The following is a 701-nucleotide window of genomic DNA, read 5'->3' on the forward strand; positions in this document are numbered from 1 at the left end:
CCGCGCCATCTCAGCGATAGTATCCGAGGTACACAACGAAGGACCATGATCGGCCAGACCAGAAGCAAGATCGACGTCGGGACCAATAGGTATAGCACTAAAACCCAAAACAGCTGAACTTGTACCGACATCCTCAGCTGGGACAACGTCCATAGGACTCCCATGAGAACCACTCTCGCTGTCTTCGCTGAACTCGAGAATATCACCCAAATCGAAATCGTTGGCCAAACCGTCGATACTAAAATCTCCAAACTCCTCAATATCAATATCAACACCATCAAATGAGTCTTTATAATTGGTACCCTACTTTCTGATGAGCGCGTGTTGGATCACTACAAGGGTTTTTCCACGCATCAGAACAAAAGAGATTGGTGGAAGCCGACCTTCGTCCCCAAACGTGCCGACCTCGCAAAGATCAGCCACATCTCTAAACCGTGTCTCGCGACGACCTCCCATCATGAGATCGACATCACTACCATCTGAAACAGCATCAGACTCAACGTCGCAACTAATATTCCTCACGTCGCCCCCATGGAAACGGAGAATGTCGGGATCTTGAAGTCCTTGATCGTGCCGACCTCCGGCTCCAGCGTTGCTGACCTCGTGGGAAGTGGCGACCTCGCGGGAGGTGACAACCTCGCGAAGGGTAATGCCGACTTCGCAAGAAGGGGAGGTCTGCATACGACGTACGCTGACCTCCC

This window comes from Camelina sativa, chromosome 8 (genome assembly GCF_000633955.1).
Source record: "Camelina sativa cultivar DH55 chromosome 8, Cs, whole genome shotgun sequence".
Classification (NCBI taxonomy): domain Eukaryota; kingdom Viridiplantae; phylum Streptophyta; class Magnoliopsida; order Brassicales; family Brassicaceae; genus Camelina; species Camelina sativa.